Source organism: Falco cherrug, chromosome 7 (genome assembly GCF_023634085.1).
Source record: "Falco cherrug isolate bFalChe1 chromosome 7, bFalChe1.pri, whole genome shotgun sequence".
Lineage (NCBI taxonomy): Eukaryota > Metazoa > Chordata > Aves > Falconiformes > Falconidae > Falco > Falco cherrug.
The window spans coordinates 10064505-10085624 of NC_073703.1; the positions used below are offsets into that span (position 1 = coordinate 10064505).

The 21120-nt window shown below is 46.0% G+C and overlaps 1 protein-coding gene across 3 annotated transcripts in view; it reads right to left on the reverse strand.

Annotated features, from left to right (window-relative positions):
• The window catches only part of CHD2 (chromodomain helicase DNA binding protein 2), a 94744-nt gene extending 75648 nt beyond the window's left edge, over positions 1-19096 (reverse strand). Inside the window, exon 1 of one of the 3 annotated variants that reach the window (XM_055716424.1) lies at positions 18624-19096. The gene's annotated coding sequence lies outside the window, so the exon portion shown is untranslated. Of the gene's footprint in view, positions 1-8919; positions 9093-11822; positions 12053-18623 lie in introns of those variants that run through there. The other 2 variants (XM_055716422.1, XM_055716421.1) reach the window with 2 other exon arrangements.
• Positions 19097-21120: the final 2024 nt, after the last annotated feature.

Sequence of the window (21120 nt, forward strand, 5' to 3'; positions counted from 1 at the left end):
TAATGTGCACCTTCCCAGGAACTTTAATACCCACAGCTACCAGTGCGCAAAGGCAGGTTCTGTGACCTGACTTCCACGTGTTAACTTCTCTGTACTGACAAGGTCTGCTGTTTGGAAACACACAAGGGTTAAGACATATTGCTAAGGTTTTAAATCTCTTTGAAAGGTAGAAGCTGCGAACAGTGTTTGTTATGCTACCATTCTGGCTGTAAATACGGTCATAGGAGTGTTCTGCTGAGCTGGGAGATGGTCATTGTTTTGTCAAAAGTCTGTTCAAAAAAAAAAAAAAAAGGCATTGGCAAGATTAAGAGAGCCATACCCAGTCTTACGTTTCAAAATAAAGATACTGTTCTCCCATTTTACAATATATTATACAATTGTTACGTAGATTCAGAAGAGTACATTTTATAACTTTTAAGTAATACCTTCATAATATTTGGATTTTAAATGTAGCTAGGGAAGAACACATTTTTAGAAGATCTAGACAATTAAATTAATAATTTTAGGGGTGTTTTTTAAAGTCAGATAATTCAAAATTCTAGCATGATTACTTCCTTGTGCAGATTTAAAGTTTGCTTTCCAAAGGCGTTCATCTGTCCATCCTTGAAATTTATTAGCTGCAAACATGAGCCAGTAAAGCTTGATTGCTTAAGTGTTTGAGGAATGTGATCAGAAAAGGGAAAAGAGATTTTACACATCAAAATCAAGGACAAAAATAACCCCCAACTATAAGCTCTAATTTTTATTTTTTAATAACTCTCCATTTGAGTTCTAGTGGACATTTGGAAAGTTTAGATGACGAACATAACAGCAAGTATACCTTCTTGGTAAATCTCCTTGGAGATAAAGGCATTCATACTAGCCTTGTGAACATGATGAATTTCACTCAAACTGAACAAGATGAATTACAGCTACTCTAGAATGAAAAGAAAAACAACCCAGGCCTCCATAACTGCAAGTATAGAAGTGGGATTTAAATTTCAAGCAAGTTTCAAGCCTGTTTCCATAACAATCCTCATTCTTGTCTCCTGTGTGCAGGTAACACCATAGGGCATTTTATTGATTGCTGTATAATAGTTGACAAAATGATGCATTATTCAGCAAATTGTCACATGCAGTGAAAAGCTGTGCGTGCCTTTTTTTCTGAAATCTTACAAGTGTATACTTTTTTTTTATTTTATAGACAGTCTAACGAAGCACTGAATCACCCTATTGTAAAAAAAAATTATGTAAAAATATATATAAAAGAGAAGACCCCTTATATCTGTAGCTCAAAACAAAGTTCTTCATATTTGTCAAGACTTGTTAGGTGTGGAGTCCCATCAATTTTTGATGGAGTGACACTTTATCAGGGACACACTTGGATTAGAATGTCATCTGAAACAGAAATAGCTTCTGTGTCAGACTGGTATTTCCCAAGAGCTTTTATATTTTCTTCCTACAGTCGACTCACTATAAACTGGCTCCTGCCAGGGCTTTATCCAGCTAGGAGAGCTCATCAACCTAGGGACTAGAGCAGTTTTGTGTACGTCAGGCATGTCGTCCATCTAAACTCCACAACTGGCAGCTTTAACTGTTGCAGGCGACGGATTTGCATGCTGAAACAAATACTCTTTCTCTCTGGGCAAGCTGTTAATGGTGACAATCTTGTCTCAGCTTGAAAGCATTCATAGTGTATTGGGTTTTTTTTATATTTAGTCCAAGATTAGTATTAGAAGGTGAGCTGGTAAGAAAATGTGAGCAACCCAAGGAAACACTGTTGGTACAGGCCTGTCACAAAATGAGGTCAATGGCTTTTTGTACGATTAAAGGAGCAGAGGGAATGCAAGACACCTTGGGCGAGCCATCCACAGCACTTCATCACTGTCTGAAAACTCTCACTGCAACTTCCATTGCAATTTCACCCAGTGGAAGACCCAAGCAAGGTGCGACATACCCAAAACGTCACTTACTTTCTTCAAGATTCAATAGTGAATTTAATAAGAAGCTATTACCTCTCTCTACAGATCTGTCTTGTTGTAAGGTCTAGAAATGTCTAATTTCATGACAAAAGCTGAGACTTTGATCTATTCTTGTTACGGCAAACACATGGGTCTTAAGTTATGCGCCTGTGCCTTTAATTCAGCACTGAGTAATTGCATTTAGGTCAGTGGAATCACTCCAGGTTTTTCTTGGTGTGTCTAAACCAAATGTTGTCCTAAGGATTTGGAAGCATATGAAGTGAATTTAGGAATGAACATGTATGTCAGTACTTGGAAAATGCAACTGGAATGAACTAACCCACTCTGCAGAAGGGAAAGATAACAAAAAGCAGAGGCCTAAATTTCAAGAATGAGAGCAAGCCCACATAGTTTTGCACATGCAGGTATTAATGCATCACTGTTCCTTGTATTTTCCTTACATTTATTTTATCTTACCTATTTTTATTAATAATGGCAAAAGGAATAATATAAATTAAATCGTTCTGGGTACTTCACCTCTTATTTCTCCTTCCATACACCTTTTAAACCTTTCCATAAAACAGAATATTGTCTATCAAGAGACCAAACAGGTCAAAATAAAATACCTTTAATTGGGAAACTATCTAAAATTTTCTTGTAATAAGCCACTCATTACTGGTATTAAATAGTATGTTTGAATACTCTGACCTAGTGTGTAAGATGGAGGTGACTTTAGAACACTTTGAAGGAAAAAATGTATGGGGAACACGGGTTTGTATGTGTAAGAGGTAAAGTCAAAAGCTTAAATAATTTATAATCATGATATTAACAAAAATGAAACACTGGGACTTTAATAACTGGTACTTTTTTATTAAACTCCAATTATTAAGACATTGTGCTCCTGGCTAGTATGTAAGGTGCTGATAATGAACATTCAGGGACAGTACTTTTACTGCATGAATGAAAACTGTTCTGTTCAAAAGATTAATAAAGGATTCTCTTTTTTTATATACGTATACACACACACACACTAAAGTAAATGAAAATTGGAACCAAAAATGAAGCTGAAGTCTACTCAAGTATTGTTAATAAAATGGAATTAAGTTTAGGCAAAAATATAGCATAATTAAGAGGTTCAGAAGGGCACATCAGTATATGCTGGAAAAGTTACTTTTACATACGAAAATTATTTAGTGCTTTTTATTATCATTATAATGGACATTCCTACATGATCAAATCAAAGATGTGCACAACTTCATACTAGAGCTCTGTACTGCATGTATTGCTGTCGTCGCTGCACACTGCATCCAGGTTACCTTTGACCTGTGGATTTAATGTAACCTTAGCAAAATAAAAAAGGGCAATGAAGAAAACAATGATCTTGAGGTGGCAAGAAGTTTTCTTTACATTGCTTTTCTGTAACGAAGGAATCACTGTCTCAGAGAAATCTTTGCAGGTGACAGGCTCGAAAAGGAGATTCTCTTTCAGACCCAGAGCAAGGAGATCAAAGACCTTGCACAATTCAGCTGCAGCTAACATGGAGGAATCGCACTTCCTCTTGGTTTTAAATATGACTAATACTTTTTGCGATCCTAGTCTGGATTTTAATATCACAGAAGTTATTGGGTGTACTGTGAGCAGCTGAAACAGAGTCCTGCTCTCCTGACAGTCGACAGTCGCATACCCAACTAGCGCTGCGCTACTGCAGCATCCCCCCTCCGGTGCCATATTCAGGCAGAGGCTGCGATATTTCTGACCAGTCAACTGGCACATAGATGCTGATTGCTTGTTCAGCAAGGAAAGCAGAAAAAATAGCCTTTGTACCCATTCTGTAGTTTTTCCTTTAGCAGAAGCTCTAATTTGCCTCTGTAACCTGCAGCCTCCCCTGAAGTGCAGAAACTCTAGAACTGGAATTTGTTGAAACTGAAGATCAGATCAAAAGCTCAAGGCCTCCAACAGCATGATTTCATAAGCCCTGCCTCCTTAAGAAGTCAGGATAAAAATACAGCTACATGAAAAATAAATGAGCAGCTTTTCCCGACTCTGAAACCAGAAAATAATGACATGAAACCAAAATCAAATGCAATAGTATCGCTCATATTCCAAAACACCAGCGTTAATGCTCCCTTTCCCAGCTCCCAGAGATCTGTTAAACAAACGAGCCTTATAATGTGTTTTGCAAGTGAAAGGTCCTGGAGTGGAAATAGTAAACTCCAACACCAAAGACCCTTAAAAAGGCTCTTGCTTGCTCAAAGAGTTTAGCACTGAAGGGGATTCGGTCTGACCTCGCTCCTGCCACAACCCATATTTTCTGTTTTGATCAAACGAGTGGTTCAGCAGCACTAGCGATGGTCTGAGATTTTAGATGAAAACTAGTATATCAATACCTGGAAGTCAAGTCACCCTGCGCAACTCAAAAAGGGCCAGTATCACATGTGCACAGACCAGTCAGACATCTCTTTATACTGGGAAAAATACTCCATTTAAAACATGCTTGATGTACTACACTTTCCCTGAACACCTCAGCCATGCCCCCACGATGCTGAGTGCACAGCCACGTTATCGCCCTGGTTATCCTTGCTGCAGGCTTGGTGGCATTTTTGGAACCATGTTACGCCTTTAAAATTTTTTAAGTGTCCTGGAGAGACCTGATTTTCGTTGTACGCTGCAATCCCCTCAGGAGAATGCTTCCCCTTTTTCCTCATTTTTCTTACTTGCCATTATTACTTTTTTACCTTGAGTGTAAAAATTACAGCCTTTGGACTGAAAGGAGGGGAAAGGTGAAATTAATAAGCCTCTTGATTAAAAAACCAAGGAGAAAAACCTTGAAATACAAACTCCCATGAACACAACATGTCTCCTCCTGCTGCATTAATGCCAGTTCACGAAATGGCGACTGCCTCCGTCGACAGCTGCCTAAAAATGCACACATCCCCGCAGGAAATCAGAAACTCAACATTTTTTTTATTTTTTTTTTTTAAGCTTTCATTTTTCTCTCTTTACATTCAGCCCCTCCAGGACTCCCGAGAGCCCTCCGCAAAGCCGTAACCTGACAAACGCAGAAGTGATGGGGAACGTATAGCTCTCCTTGTGCACAGAGCAGCTGCTTCCATCTGCCCCCAGCTTTCGGGAAACACCCGGGACTCATCCCCAGGCTGCACTGGGGTGACTGGGTGCAGGCAGGCTGGGCTGGTACTCCGGGCTCTGGACTCCAGCGCCCAGTACAGTGCAAATAAATGTGCTGATTCAGCCGGAATCATTGCGATCTTGCGTTTCCAGAATTTTCTCCCTCCGCTTCCCAAATATAAAAGGACTTTTTGTGCTAAATACCGAGCTGGAGCACTGATGGGCTCCGTGTAGGGCGCCATGTGGTATTTGGTTTCTCACTACAGTACATGTTTTTATAATGATGGGGGAAGGGAAGGAAGGGAGCTGCTCTTACCAGCATGCCAATAATCTGTTGCAAAGGACTGGAGCTCTGAGAGCCAATTAGTCCTGAAGTTAACCATTTAACTGCTGAAAAAAACTCAAGTCTCAGACAGACTCGGTGAGGTTAGGGACAGAAAAGACTGCATGGGTACCTGTGGCATCAAGCTCAGTGCAGATTTGTTCACAGATGTATTTTTTTACTTTAGTACTAAATATTTTTGACACACAAACTGACCACTGAAACTCCTTTAGGTCACAGCCATGCAAAGGTGGGACAGCTATATCCAGGACATATATAATCACACAACTTTAATAAAAGCTGGATGTGTTTCAGCATCTGTGCCAGCCTGTGGTGGAACCATGAAAGCTACCCACAGGAGCTGCATTTCCAATATGGATTTTGGGTGGGTACAAGTCCCTGCCACATGAATGTCAAAGCCGTGCTGCCCACCACAGTGCTGCCCTGGCAGAGGAGAGCTCGCTGTGTCACTGCAGCATCTCCCAGCAACGCTGCTGAGAATGGAAAAACACCAAACCCTGTAAGGTGGGGCAAGCTCCAAGAACATGATGGCACAGTTGTGTCTCCATCATCCCCAGGCTGTGCCCAGACACAAACGTGTACTTTGGACCTCCCTGCACCAGTCTTGTTTTTCTAACACCTTAACTGCATTAGAACAAGACACACCCAAAAAAGTTCTTTTTATATTCTGCCGTTTAATTTGTCATAAACTTTTACTGCCTGAGGCAGACTAGCTCACGGCTTGTGTGCTGCAGAACAAGCCAGGGAAGAAGATGAATGGGGAATTCCCAGCCTTGGTCTTTTTCTCCAGAATCAAGCCTGAACATGGCCAGAGAGTACAGACAAATTAGTCCTAATGCAGAGCCCCAGTAACATGCTCCCACTTGACCTGGCAGGTCGGCAAACCTATTTTTGTGCTCTTTTTTTATTCCATGGCATACCAGTGAATACAGGATCGGACTCTCAGGGATGCCAGGAAGACCAGCAGAGTTTGCACAGCACAATGAAGTGCCCTGGCATACCATAAGCGGGCTCTCCTGCCCAGTTCCTCAGCCCTAGCAAGAAGCAGGGTTTATTTGCTTGGGAGGGGCCATACTAGCTCTGCAGGTCTGCTTCCAGTCCGAGCAAGCGCTGCAGTGCACGTGAAAGGCATATTCCTACACCACCAACCTCCCTAATGGACGGAAACAGAGTTAAATCTCCCTGTTTGCCATGAGGAGAGTCCAGTGCATATGGCAGTTGCGTGCTGCTCCCCTTGCAGCCCTACAGCAAGGCTGGCACCATAACGCGTCCCACTTTTAAGCTCCAGGAAGAATTCTGAATACATGAGAGTATAATTTACCATTCTTACCATTCAAATTAAAAACATGGGGGGGAGGGGGGGGGGGCGGCAAATGCACTGCTAAGAAAGTGGCAGATTACTTAGGCATGTGAGCTGTCAGAGCTCTGGCAATACAAGGACTCTCTTGTTCCTGTTGCCTCCCACAGCTGCATTCACTAAATATATCCTGGGCAGAGAGCTGCATTTCTCCACCCCTTCCTCAGCCCAATCAGGTTTGCACAAACACCACCAGGCTCCCTTGGGACATGCAGGCAGGCAGCAGCGATGCCCTAGTTACAGGCATCATAAAGGACAGAAGTAACTAATGTCATCTGCAAGAGGGTGAAATTGTTACGTCTACAGGTTATTTCAAGAAGTAGCATGTGCAGCTGATCGATATTCAACTGTTAAAACCAGGGTGGTTTGTTCTCCATAATGATACACCCCATTTGTATGTCAGAATCAGTTACGGGAAGTTATTTCCATCAGATAATTTTCAGTAGCTTCTGGAAAAAAAGAACTGTGATCTCAGAACAAATTCAAAGCAGAATGGCCACTTCTATGAAAAAAAAAAAACCAACCCACAAATCAGCTCCTGGCAGATTTAGAGGTGAGCAGTGGTCTTCAGTACCTCAGGGACTGGCTGGCCCACAGAGAGCAATCCCAGTTTTGCCTTCTATCAAGTCAAGGCTCTGAGACATACCATCTGATCATATATCCAGCCTCTACGACTGAACATCTACAGGGCTAAGGTGCTTCCCCCATGACCTCCATTCTGCTCTGTGCTTCTCTCCTGTCCTCGCCTTGCATCTTTTACTTGCAAGGACACATATTCTTTGGCCTGGCACAACAGATCCATGGTCCCAGCCACATTCTCAAAACACTGCTGCAGTCACAGCAGCAAAGAAGAGGAAGAGCTGCTCCTTCTGATACAGTTAATTCTATATAGGATCAAGTTCTGGTAAAAAGAGTGATCTTGGTGGCTCTCCTTGCTTCTCAAGCTGTGAGCCAGCTGGGATTTTGACCCTCCTGGTCCCTGCTTCTTCCTTTCCTCACAGTTCCCTATTTCTTCAACACCTCCATCTTCTCTAGCAGCGAAGCACATTTGACAGAATCTGGTCAATTTTTCAAGCTTTCTTATTTTAAGAAGTCAGTGGGAGCAGACTGTATCTTGCAATTGAACCTCACAGGAGGGAGAATTAAATATCTCATGCATGACCTTAATCCATAGTATTTTGTAGATCGTTTTTCCTGTAATCTCAATACTCTGGGTTTATCATGCATTCAGATCATATCTGTAGCACTAGAACATTTTGCTACAAAAGGAACCCAAATTCTTTTTGATATAATTATGCAGTCACATGAGTCACATGCTTGCTGTGGAATAAATATAAATACTGAGCTTTTGGGAATAACTGGCAGACTTATGTCAAAGACAAAAAAACCCCTCAAGAATGAAAGCTATCTATTATGTAAGGAAAAAAGATCCACCTTAGTTATCAAATTGCAGTTAAGGAAAATGGCACGATTATGTAGGAAGTGTCTTTTAATATCTCCTTTTTTCAATCTGCAAAACATTAAAGAAAGAGCCTAAACTCATACTTAGGCATCCACATAAACTAAGGACCTTATTTTCAAAAGGTAGTAATATTATTTGAGGTATTTAAAAAACCTCTGAAATCAGATCATTCATTCACAAAACGGTCACAGGTCCCTAAGCTTAGTCAAATAGTTGAAAGCTATAAAAGTCAGAAGGTTGTGCTGTGTTTTTTGTGCCTTGCCTACACTTTCTTTCCTTCTTTGCTTTTCTTGCCTTCCTGAAACACATTGTTCTCAAGGACTGTTCTAAATTTGTATTTGGAAACTGCCACTATTTTAATTAGCGACATTGCTGTAGAAGAACTACACCCTGCTGCACCGGTTGTACTGAAAATGAGCCTTGTTCGCTGGGGACAGAAGCGGTGCTGCCTCCTCTGATCTCATACGGTCTGCTGGATCCTATGGATTTCTGAGCACATGTAGAAAGATGTAGTCTCATCTATGCGCTTTCAAGAAGGAAATACAAAATGTGAAACCAGATATTAAGACTGAGCCACAGAGAAGCCACGGGTGTGCGAGTTACCTTCAACAACACTGCAGTTCTAAAAGCAAACAAAGGCATAAGAAACTGGGATGGAAGGCTTCATTCCTCAAATAAGGCAGTGACTCACCCACATTCCGAACTGCTCAAACAAGGGAGGCCTCTTCCTGGCAGACCAGATCCTCTGCATTTTACTGTGAGGAGCAAATCCCACGCCAAAGCAAGCTGTGGCGGTGGCACATTGTAATAGACACAGCACAGGGCCAAATGTGTTTCGGAAAGGGACCCTTTTTGCAAGCCTCTGCCTTAGCTTGCCTTCTTGAAAACATTAAGAGTTCAGAAGTTCTGCTTTTCACATGGGAAAACACAATGAAAAGAAAAAGGGCTACTACTAACAATTGCTTTTCAAGAGCCAAATTCATTTTTTTCTTAGATACTCAGATAAAATTGCTGAGGCAGTAGTTGACTTTTTTTTTTAAAAAAAACCACAACAAAAAACAAAACACAAAGAAAACAATCCAAGGACAGAAAAGACAAGTCAAAAAGTTAACTGAACAGAGAGCCAAGCAGCATGTAAGGTGGATAAGGTGCCATTGGTAACCATCAAGTCATCCCTATGGGAGAATTTGACCTAGGGATATGGAGATTTGCCATCCCAAACATCTGCTCAGTCATTCCCAATATACAAGGCAGACTTCACTGATGAAGGACAAGCATATTCCAGGTGACAAACAACATGTAGCCAAGCTGCTGAACATGCCCAGCTCCATCCTTCCTGCGTGGCTTTCCTGGACACGGGGCACACTGTGCAGGTCCCCAGATGGCAGGGGCATCAGCAGAGCTGCTGGGAGGCAGCAACAGAGCCATCAGCAGCAGGGATGAGAACGAGGTGGTAGGAAGGCTGGATGTAAGGGTACAGGACCAAAAGGAAAAGCAGCACAGAAAGCAGAGAACATTGCTAATTTTAAAGAGAAACTACAGGAAGCCAACATCTTTAAACTATAAACCTCAGAGAGGTTGTGGTTAGGAGGCAAACACTGCAGGGTGACAGGGCTACAGGGAGGGCTGCAGGTAGGGCTATGCCAGTGCCCAGGGAGGGATGCCTCAAAGCCACGATTCATCTGGAGCCCCCCCAGGGAGCGGGGCTGGGTAGGTGGTCCCCTCTGTAACTGTGCCAGGGCTCTGCTGGGTAAGGCTTGTTCATCTGTGTGATGAAAGATGCTAGATTATGAGCGTAAAATTCCCTTCTGGCTTCATACTCCAGGAAGCAAAATGAAGTCTGACACTCTGTGTGTTCCACCCTATACCACGTTTTTCAATTCTCAGGTTTCCAGCAGTAGCCAGACCCCCCAAAACAACATGTTCATTTCATTCCTCCTGGGGGTCAGCTCCTGAGGGTGTCTGGAGCTGCTGCAAAAAGCAAATGGCAGCATTACCTAACGGGGACGGCTTTCTCGCTCAACAGCTAGCGGTGTGGGTTTGGTTGCTGGTGTAGGGACAGCCCTTGACAATGCAGGCTGCTAACAGAACACAAATCTGTGTCATTAATGGAAGTATCAAGCCTCACACAAATAAAATAAGCCATCTCAGAGCTGAAGCCACACTCCAGACATCATGAAAATGCCTGTTGCAGTAATGCTGCTGTTGTATTTGAAGCCTAGCCCCAGCGAGCAGGGAAGGCACACAAACCCGATCCTCCATACAGCTGCAGATTTTGCTGGTGGCATTTGAAATATTTCAGGCATTTCAGACAATCCTCAACTAGAGCAGAGACTTACCCTTTGGGACTCCAGAGCTTACATTATAAAAAAAAATAAAGATCTGCTTGCTTATCAAGTTGCAGAACAGCAGCTAGCAGTCTAGTTTATTAGATGGAAACAACAAAAGCAGGGGAATATTTTGCTGACATTAGCTCTCCCCAATTCAACACGGTGCCTTGATTAAGTTCCTGTTACGATCAGCACAACAGCAGAAAACCAACACAAGCTGTAACAAGATGTTTCCTTGTGCAAAGGCAGAGAAACCATCACAGGAGATGGACCCCGAGCATATTATTATTACTGAGTATTTTGGCTGGCTTGTACTATTTGGAAACCTTGGTTCTGCCAGGCTGCTTGAGAAAGGCAGCATTTGTCCCCTGCCTTCAGCATGAAAACACAACTCAAATCCCTTCTCGGGAACAAAGGTGCTTCCCAGGAGCCTGGCGTGCTGCCGGCATGCCGAGCGTGTAGCCAAGCAACGGCAGCCAGATTGGGGCTTGCGCCTCACCCGTGATGCTCCAGCTCCACAAACAATTCTTGCCACGTAGACAAGAGCGCGCAGGGTAATGGAAAATTACTGCAGGCTTTTTCTTAAAGGGCGAGAATCTCCGTTGGTGGAGAAGGTTGGTCTGCATCCCCCTTCCCAGCTCGCCCCAGGGTAATTTTTTATTTCCTGCGAGAAAGGCTGCAGTGCGTCACTAGCACGCCGGGGCGTTAATAAAGGCAGATATCATTTGCATGATATTTCAACTGACTGCAGTGATAAAAAATGTAAAACAGAGAGCTAAGCTGCGGGGGGGGGGGGGGGGGGGGGGGCTGAGCAGCCAGAGGCAGGAGGTGAATGAGCCAGCAGCTGCCTTTCTAAACCTGCTTTCGACACAGCCCCAAACATGGCGACCTTAATGCAGCGCAGTTAATATTAGCTGAGAGCTGATGCCAAAATAATCCTCTTGCACTTGGCAGGCATGATGTTTTAACAACTGCCTGGCAAATTTCTGCCTGCAAGGCTGCAGGAAGTAAAAATGCCTTTAAAGAAAGAGCAAACTTACTTTGCCAGTTGTTAGACTATTAACGGGGCAACAGCAATTTTTAAAAATCATGCCCATGTTTACCTCCGGTTTCTAGTGCAAAGGAAAGCTTCCTTCTTAAGACAGCATTACGTTTACCTAGCTTAAAATACTAAAGTGCCATACAGATAGCTACAGTAGCACCAAACAGCCCATTCAAGCTACTACACTTTTGCCATGTGAAAATCAGCAATCTGCAAACTTACCGGTTGGGCAGGGCAACATCTGCCTGACAGGCACAGAGCCACAAGGGCTGGCCAGCAAGAGGGTCACAGCACTGCTGCACAAACAGCGCTCTTTGCAGAACTCAAAATTAGCTCCTGTAGCCATTACAAGTTTCATTTCACCTCCTCAAGGAGCAGACCACGTTGCCTGTTCCTCAGGGCACCTACGGGCAACCAACTGCATCTATCCTGCAGCAAAAAGAGAAAGGCAAACCTGCCCCTCTTGCTATAAGCCTTTTTTGTTCACTGCATGCAGCTGTAGCTCATGATGGCCTTGGTGTTGCTCAAGAATGCAGCTGTGCTTTCTGCCCTCCCTGGAGCTGCCCGCAATTTCAGGTGTAGCTTGACAGACATGTTCTAGGCAGCTCCTGCAACAACATGGCTTTTGCTCTTTCCCATCTTTGTGTTTTAACTCTTCTTCTTCTGTCTGTTTTTCTCAGATAAGCACTGCTTAAAGTCTCAACCCAAATCTTTCCATTTTATTGGAGCCAGCAAATGGAAAGGAAGCCCCTGCACCGAGTTAGAGGACTTCTTTGTAATAGATGCCCCACTCGCCCCCCCAACAGAAACCTTTGTTGTGAAGCTGCTTTCATTGCAAGCTCCACAGGGAAAGTCATTACATTTAATAGAGGTTGACCTCATTGTGTAGTCCTCGATATTAAAGCTTATAAGGAGGGAACATAATCAGAAGCGGTGACTTCTCAACAGAGATATACAGTACTTGTTGTTGCTACCTCCTTCTTGCCTAAGGATTCATTCAATATGGCTTGGAAAGAGTAACTTGAAACAGCTTTTGGCAGATAAGTGAACTCAAGTAAAATGCAAAGATCTGGTTTCCAAGAAGCCTTTTACAAGCTGTATAGAGAAATGAAATTAAACCCTTCAACAGCACACAAGGCCTCCTACAGAGCCTCCCTGGAAGAACTGCAAATATGCACACCGGGTGAAAGCTAATCTGGGACTGAGTCTGGAGTTATGTAAAGACATCTGATGGTGGAGAGGACCTGTGGTTGTGCATGGACCTGCCCACGTGGCAGCCTTTGCTGGGCTGGAGGGAATTGCTGGAATTTTCTACTGCATTTCCAAGGCTGTGGTCTGAGACAAAGAAAGCCAAAGGGTTTGAGCTCAGTAAACACACACAAGGGAGTGAATGCAAAGGTGCCTCGGCTTTGTCAGCCTTCTAGCTTTACTAATGCAACCTGGGTTTCCACACAGTTGTCACAGGGGAATGAGTAAACACTGCCACTAGCTGCCACTAAATAAACACATTTTCAGAAGCGAGGCAGTGCACTGCAGTGAGGGATGTGCCACACCATGCCAGGGGCCTCGCTGAGCACAGCTGTGTTGGCGCTTTTCACCTTAGCATGTTTTGATTTTAAAACATCTGTTCATAGCCTGCTTTTCAAGCAACCGCTATGCTTTTCCAAACTGTAGCAGTGCACTTGAAATACACATTTTTAGTTAATTTTCCCAGCTCTTGTGATGTCCCCATTGCCCTCCCACCTCCTGAATATCCCTTGCATTTCCAGTGCTCTGGGTCCTGATGGCTAGGTGTCACCTCTCCCTGAAACATTGGTGCATTGCTATGAAAAACTGTCATTATGTAAAAAGAACAATTTCTTATTAAAAGCCCCAGGCTGCTTTACATTTCCCCTTAGATTTTGCAGTTTGAACAAGCGTTTCTGCTCCAGCAGGCCTCAGAACTTCCTGATTTTTGCATAGTTCTTCCCACCGCAAACAACTGAGTTCAGCTCTGCCCAAAACTCAGCTTTAGACTTGGTTTCTTGAAAAATCAAGATAAATGGTGGCATCTCCAGCTGAAGTGCTTTCACATGGTGTTAAATAACAACTTCTTTTTGGTAGTACCACCCCTCCCGGAGCTGTGCACCCTGCGCTGAGCAGAGCGGTTGCTGCCTACACCTGCTGTCGGTTTGCCCTGTGGTTTGTGGCACAACGTGCATTTCAATGGGAGAGAAGAGAAAGGCAGCTCCTCCAAGAGCATAATCAGAAACTCCCTGAAGACCACAGCACGGTGGCTTAAAACACCCAGCCTTTGTTCCTCCTCCCTCGGAACAGATTTCCACTCCAAACAAGCAGAAGGCATCACAGTCATGAAAAATGGGTGAGGAAGCCCAGAGCAGGGACACGCCAGCCTGTTACAGTCCTGGAGGGCTGGGGTGTGAGGCTGGGAGGACACTTGGTGGCCAGCAGCTCTCCTCCTGCAGTCCCACAGGGACGGAAGGATGTGGCATGAATAAGACACCTTTAGTCTTGCACCCTACTTCACCTCCACCCTCAGCAAGGCCAGGGCTGCTCCAGTTTAGCTAGTTTTTCCAGTTTCCTTCAGGTACCTCCTATATTAGATAAAGAGTGTTAATAAATCACACCCAACAATTCCCACCACACCTCAAGCAATTAACCCCATCCCGTGGCAGTGCTGGCTGGGGAAGCCTGAACATGGGACTCCAGTAAAGCAGAGAGCAATCTTGCCGCCCATTCAGTGCAAAGAAGGTTACTCCTTTCGTGTTTATTTTTAGAGCAGTAAGTTATTTTCAAAGAGACTTTCTGTCAGGCTTGGCCCCGTATAAGCTGCCAAGTCAGCACCTCCGGCTCCGTGGGCATCGTTAGCAGGGCTGCCGTGCAATGAAGTGGTGTCAGCACTTCCATTACAGCACTTTTCCCCTGTTCCAGCCCCGTTATAAATGGGGCATAAAAATCCAGTTCTGGCAGAAACATTCAAGAGCCAGCATGGAAAACAGTCACCACTTTAACCTGATCCCTGCTAAACTTCATCTGGATGGGGAGAGAAAGTAGGGATTTAAAATACATTTTATCCCTCCCATGCTTAAATACTGAATTTTGAAATCCAGCTGTATCACACTCAAATTACTCATGGGGAATTTTCTTTAGGGTTTTTGTTTTTTAAACATAGCCGTGGTAAATGCAGAAGTGATCCTCTCCCTCCTCCGCCTCTTCCGCAAGCCAAACGCTTGATTAAAAAGTTGTCGTTGTCAATCCTAGTAACGAAGGCCACAGTTAACAGTCATTTTAATTGGGCACAAATCCGTGGTAGTGTTGAATGGGAGAGACGGATGTCCTTCTCACCACCCTCGGCCACACGCAGCCACCCAGGGTGCTAGGTCAGGGAACTAATTTAGCTGACAACTAACCAGGAGCTTCCAGCCAGCCCAGAACTGGCTAAACCCACCTGGCAGCATGAGGCGAGGGCACTGTGGTGTTGGGAAACAGCGGCCAGGGCTGGAGGAAAGCAGGGTTGCTCTTGGCACCAGCGCTTGTGCCTATGGAAGATGGTTTTTATTAACTGGCTTCTATATCAGCTGCTGCTCAAAGCAAAAGCGGCCCCTTCTCTTGTGGCTATTGAGTGGCCATGCTGTCAGCCAGAGCCATGAATTCATCCAGACTCAAACTCCATATTTTTCCTTTTTTCTCTGCTTTACAGCTGGATCATGTCCCTGAGTACGAGGGCCAGAACACAGAGTGGGAATAGGACTGGGACAGAGGAGCGCAAGACGCCTCCTGCCAGCAGCACCAAGGTCTTGGGTGGGTGCACAGGGCTGACCCTGAAACAGCCCCGTAGTGCCACAGCTCCGGGCTCGGCCGGTTTCTCTCTCCCGAGGCAGCACACAGCGAGTGCACTGCAAGATCAGCAGGGGAAGAGGAAGAGCCTATAGCTTACTCTGCACTGCCTTAATGCCAGAGGAAATGACTGTCTACAGGGGCAGGTAGGTACAGAGGAACTCTGGGAAGAGGAACTACAGTAGGAAGCCTACCAACTCTTTCACAAAGAAGTTACGCCACTCTGGTTTCACTGTTTATACATTTCCTAACTCCAGCAAGTACTTCTGTGTTATCCCAGAAAAGGCAGAGACTGGAAACTGCTACAGGCTTCAGCCAATGGGAGCTTGTTCTAGTGTGACATCTGCACCTCCAGACTTGTTGAGGATGTTTAGGAGATGCGGAAGGTAGAGATCTTGTGGAATCAGGTGGGACAGCAGCTAGTGCAGCCCACCCCAGTCCTGCTATCCCTCCTTCCTATGGGAACGCTGTGCTGTACGATCTGGCAGTGCCTCCTACAACACTTTCAGCTCCGTTACTGTATCCAACCACACTTGAAAGATGCGTAGAAGAACCAAAGAGAAGTTTCTACGTGTCTCCTGAGAACCCCTTCCCCCACTCGACCTCCAAACACTCGAGCTCGGGGTAGGAAGACTGCAAGCACGGCCATCTGCCAGCCCGCGTGGCGGCAGCTGCCCGGCCAGCCTGCATGTGCATTTTAGCCTGCTAATTAGTGTGCGTATCATCATATCATATACTCTCTGCTTGGTGTGGGTGTGACAGGAGACATGCGGAGGGGATTTTTTTTTGCAGTGGAGTCTAGTAATACAAGACAGGAATTTGCAGGGAGTGAGGCTTTACTTCCTGCTCATGGAGAATCATGTCCCGCTTGTCTGCTTCAATTGTGTAAATCTGGGGGAATACACCAGAGGACGCATATTCCTTTGCATAATGCCGATGTAGCACCCCCAAGAACACCTGTAAGGGGTAACCAGTATTTTGGCTGATGCCCTCCATCGTGAGGGAATTAGAAGATTGGGAGGTCCCTCAGTAGGCTGGGTCAAACATCGGCATCCCAGAGTTATCTCTGCGTTCTGCTGTTAGCGTGGCTGCACCAGGGCTTCTCTTCCACTGAAGAACTGTTTTTTCCTGTGTCATCAAGTGCAGTGCAGCACATTGTTTGGCAAAGTTCTGCCATGACCTGTACCTGGCTAAAATTTGAGCGCCACTGGCAAGAATGACATATTACCCTAGGTGAACAAAAACCCTTTAATGAAGAAATTAATGTAAATACCAAAGGTAGGTGAGAGATTAAAGCAGGACTCAGAGGACATTGGGTTTTGCGGGGACTATGACTTCACCTCTAATGCTGTGGTTTGGCTCAGGGCTGGAATTTACTCCTGTTAAATATGTACCTAATGAGACCACTGACCTGCTGGGAAAGTTGCTTTGATTTTCATCCCTGCTGTTCCAGCTTCTGTTAAAGTTACCGTTAAAGAGAAAGGCGGTCACTTGGCACACTGCTGCCCAACACACCTTTGGAGCCTGGCCTATGATGAGATGTGTGGTGTCTCCTTGCCATCTCACCTGGGTGTGTAAATGCAAGTCTTGCACATGCACCTTTGGAAACTGAGGCCGAAGGGGTTGTACTGACCTCTCTTGAGAGGGGTTTGCCAGGAACTGGTTAATAATGTGGTACCCTGGCCCCATTTCCTTCTTCTAGGTGGGTCTGGGACTGCTGTAGCCCCAAAACCCTTATGTGCTGCTGCCTGAGGGAGATTTGCACAGGCGGGTCCACATCTCAGTCCTCAGTGAAATGCTGAGGTCCCCGGTGTCCTGAAATGCCATTACTCTGCCAGGGATTTTGTGACCAAAGCTGAGAGGTGAGTTAATAGCTCTCCTATGCTAAGAACCAAAACAAACCCTACGGTCTCCTCTGCTTACAAGATTGAAGTGCAAGTGATGGCTTTAGAAGTACGTATCATAGGCTTTCTTCTTTAAACGCAGAAATATTCTGTTGGTGAATAAACTACTTCAGCAGCCAGGCATAGGGTGACTCCAAAGGCTGTTGCAATTATGAGTTGTTGCAATTATGAGTTAAGCAGTCATTCAGATTGTGTAATTTCCTAGGGCTTGCTAATATCCCAACAAAGAAACAAAAAAGGAAATGATGAAAAATGTTCCGTGTTCTTAATCAAATTGATACCAGCAGACTTAAATCCCTCCAGCTCTGAGCCAAAGAGAAAGCCTTTGCAAAAGAGAGAACTGGGTGTCTGCTTGCCTGGCAATGCTTGCTGTCTGGCACCAACCACAACAGTGCATGAACATCTACTATACACCCACATACAGGGAGTGGTCAGGCCTGAAATGCAGCCAAGAGCAACAGTGTGCAAAAAGGAAACGCACCTCTGCCCTGTACTGCTCTGTCCATGACAGCCCACTGGAAACCGATTCTCCCTTGTGAGTTAAGGCGTTGCTATTGCAAAGGCAAAAAAAAAAAAAAAAAAAAAAAAAAAGAAAAAAGAAAAGTAATTAGGAAGGCAAATGAAAAGGCCGCTAATTTGCCGTACTTGCTCTGTGTGTGAACAGCCAGGGGATTAAACGGCGCCTGACACTCCGAGGGCCGGGATGCAGTGGAGCTCAACAACCGTGAGACAATACAGCAACGCGCCCCTCATCCGCGCAGGGGCCCCACAGGAGCCCTCACCCCGGGCCCGCTACACCCGCCCCCAGCCCGCCCCAGCGCCCCGCCTCCTGTCGCGACATCGCCCCCGCGACAGCGAGGGCCGGGCGGGCGGGCGGAGCGCCGGGCGGGCAGGCGGGAGGCCGGGCCGGGCCGGGCCGGGCCGCGGAGGGGCCGCCCCGCAGCCGCCGGGCGCGAACGCAGGAGCGGTGCGAGCTGCCGCCCCGGCCCCGCTGGAAACCGGCTGCTGCCCCCTGGTGGCGGGAGGGCCCGGCGCGGCGGGGACGAGGCGCAGCTGGAGCACCGGGAGCCGGGCCGGGCCGGAGGGGGCGGGACGCGCCGGGCAGCGGGAGGCCCCGTTCCTGCGGGGGGGAGCGGGGGGCGGGGGGCTGCCGGCGGGGAGCTGCCCCGGCTGCTGCGGCGCTGCTGCTCGGGGAGCGAGCGTCCCGTACACTTGTGCGCACACAGCGCGGGGTCACAGAAATTACCCGCCCCGCGCCTTCCCAGGGCAGCAACGCTTTTACCTGGTCGGAACTTCTAGGTAGGAAATTCAGGTACCAAGCGGGGCCGTGCCTTGCACAGCTGTTGCCATTCTGTAAACTTCTTGGAACGACAAGGGGAAGGTTCCCACCTGCAGACCTCTGAGCGGTGTGACAAGGTACCTTCCTGTGCCGAGCTTCACCAAGCCCTCAAGCCATTGCATCGAAGCAGGCGTGCCTTGGCATAAGGGAAAGCACACTTTGCAGGGCAGTTTGTTTTACTATAATATTTATAGAGCGTTACCATATATATAAACCCTAATCACTGCAATTAAACAGCCTGTGGAATTCCTGCAAACGTATGAGGGAGGAATCATGTAAAGGGACACAATGGTGAGCGCAGCTTTTCCCCTGACTTTTTTTCTGCCTGAAAAAAACAGCAGCTGGTGCAGAGAGAGCTGCCCCTCCTGCTCAGCATCACCTTTAGCCCCTACCCACCCCGGGGAGACCTGTTGCTATCACCCAGCATTTATGGGGATCAGGCCGGCGGCGGTGTGCGATTCTATCAATGGAAAAATTTTAAATGGATATAGATGCACAGCACTGATAACTTACGTTCATCTCCTTTATTACTTGCACTGGCTTTACAAAACAAAATGTAATTTTTTGTTTTTCCTACCATAGCCACATTGTCTCTGTCAACAGAAATCATCCAGCATGCAAATGATTCATCTGAGTGTCTGGCATTTCACTAAAAAAGAAAAAAAAAAGCCCCGATCCTGGAATAATTTTATTGTCTGCTGCAAGGGATCAGTAATCTGACAGTTTTAAAGAGGGCGAGATGCTCCTGTCGGGCAGGCAGATGATCCTGCGCTGTGCTACGGCACCACATTTGCATTTCGAACTGCAGCAGCTGACTCAGAGAGGACTTTCCAGGACCATCGGGCAGCCACCACGTCGAATCTCATCCAGAGTTTGCACTGTGTAGAAATGTCTGCTATTAAATAGGATAAATGCCCATAATAGGTAGCAAAGCTAGTGGGCTTTTCAGACCGGTTTGAGAAATAACAGAGCCTCTGCTGCATGGCTGTGTTATGCCGCGTACCAAGCTGCACCAGCAGCTTCAACTGGCTGTTTATGCTTTTCTGAAGACTTTGCTGTTTCCCATGTTTTTTTCATTTAACCTGATTTGTAATGAATAGTCCCAGTTTTATAAAATGGAAAGTGTTGAGGTATGAAGTGTTTTAAATAGCTCTATTTTCCAAGTGTCAAAAATCTCTCCAGCTTGCCAAAACATGGCCATGGATGTAAACACACTGTTCTCTGATAAAGAGGAGGAGTTGAGAACAACAACTTGGGGGCAGCAACAGAGCTGGCTGTAACACACAAGGTTTCCACTTCCTAGGGACTTCACCAAATGGAGCCAGGACCATTCAGGACCTGAACCAGGCTGAAAGCAAAATTGCTTGATTTTTCGTGTGAGTTAGCAATCCAAGAAGAGGATGCTCCACGGCAGGACTCGGTGTTAACCCTCTGCCTCCAGGATGCAGCTCAACCCGCCGGTCCATCTCTGCTGCAATGTACAACAAAATGGAGAGATCTGGGAGGCAGCCTCTGGCAGGCCTGAATGCTCAGGGTTTGCAAGCAGTGGCAGCCCTGCGGCTGTAGTGCAGAGCGAGATGTAACCCTCCAGACCCCACCAGGGCTTCTACCCCTGCTCAACTGAACCTCATCCCAAAAACCCAAAGCTCTCAGCTCCTTCAAAGCCTCTGCCGCACCGCTCTGTGACCATAGCTAGCCTGCCCTCTGGGTAGACCCACGCAATGGGAGTTATTCTCCATGCATTTAACAGATGGGTAAGCTTAGGTGGGAGATAAAGCGCGTCTTTTGGGGCAGAGGTGGAAAGAAGGGAAGCTTGCCTTCCCGTTCCTCCACCGTGACCATCCACTCCATCTGTTAACACTTCAGCACATGATGCCCATCTCCAGTGTGATTCCGATGAGTCTGCAAAGTGCTGTGTGTTGATGTTTTGGTTTGGTACTTCGAGAGCTCTGTGGAGATATTTAATTAGACAAAATTAATTCCTTTGAGAACAACCTTCTGGCAGCACATTGGGAAGTGCAAGGAAGCTTCTGTTGTTCTGACACTTCTTAAAAATTGGCATTAGCCATTTCCTAATTTATTTTTAAAAGGACAATTAAACCACATCATTCCCCAGGTCAGATGATAGATGTGCCTTGCCTGCCAGCATTGCTCTCAGAAGATGAGGTGCCAGACCTTCTCACCAGAAGACACTTCCCACAGCTGCCAAGCCCTTGCTGTTGCCTCCCTGGAAGGTTTCCCTTCTGCCTGAGCCGTCAGAGTCCTCTGGTCTCTTTGTTTTCTGTCCCTTTTTTGCCACCTTCACAGTGATTGCAGGGTCTGATAATGACAAGACAGGCATGGTAGGAAGGGGAAGCATCAGTGCTGGCCTTGCTTATGGCCACTCGATGGGGAGCAGGAGGCAAACCAGGAGGTGTATGGGTGCCCCTCTCCATGCCTG